The sequence below is a fragment of the Austrofundulus limnaeus genome, unplaced genomic scaffold, assembly GCF_001266775.1.
Source record: "Austrofundulus limnaeus strain Quisiro unplaced genomic scaffold, Austrofundulus_limnaeus-1.0 Scaffold964, whole genome shotgun sequence".
NCBI classification, from domain to species: domain Eukaryota; kingdom Metazoa; phylum Chordata; class Actinopteri; order Cyprinodontiformes; family Rivulidae; genus Austrofundulus; species Austrofundulus limnaeus.
In genome coordinates, this window is record NW_013953366.1 from 162,841 (window position 1) to 163,902 (window position 1,062).

The following is a 1,062-nucleotide window of genomic DNA, read 5'->3' on the forward strand; positions in this document are numbered from 1 at the left end:
CCCCCCCCCCGGCGCCCTTCTTTGCTTGATAACCTCTGGTTCAGAACAGCGGACAGACTGACAAACAGGCAGAGAGACAAACATCCCTCTGTCCCCCTCCTCCTCTCCACTTCCTGCAGTGTCTGACCGAACTGCGTGGGTGGTTTCCTGCCCAGGAGAGAGGCTCAGGAGATAGAAGAAGCCAATATCTGTGCCGACAGTTGTCAGTGCCCCGTTGTCATGGCACTCAGCTGGAGGTCATGGGGGGTCACTGGCAGCCAGTCACAAAAGATTATTGGAAGACACATAGAGAAGGGGCGTGGATGGGCTGCTGATGGTTTGAAGCCACAGGACAGGTAGCAAACAAGCTTAAATAAAAGCATTACAGCAGTGGTGTCCCATCCTGGTTCTCGAGGACCACTATCTGGCATGGTTCTCTGCTTTGGCGCACCTGGTTTGAATGAATGATAACCAGTAAATAGTCTCAGAAATTATTACTATAAATGATAACCATTTTAAGTTAATATAATAGAGTTGTTGGATATTTTTTGACTGACAACCTGAATTTTAGATACAGCCTTTTATCTTAGACTTTGTGATCGGTTGTAGTCATTTACTTTAATCAGTTAGAGAATCAACAAATTTATATTTAAAATGTGCCTCGATCCAACAGTAAATACACAAAAGTTTACATTTCCAGCATTCCAATTGCGGCTACCACGATTAGTCAACGATTAATCAATTATTAAAATAGTCAATGACTAATTTAATAATTGATTAGTCTTTTTTTCTTTGTTCTTCTCTCCAAACGGCTTTGACACCTTCCNACATGGCTCGCTCCCTCTACCTTCACTTCTCTGTTTCAACACACACACACACAGACACCCACGCAATGTCTAACACATCTGCCGTTAACACAGCGTGCTCCAAAATAACACAACAACCCGCCCTGTCGCTGCTCCCCAATCAGCGCTCTGCAGTCCCCCTCCTAATTACCCACACTTCAGCGCGACACACACAGCATTCAGATGCCTCCTCTTTTCAGACTTCCTGTCTGCGTCCTCGCACCCCCCCCCCCCCCCC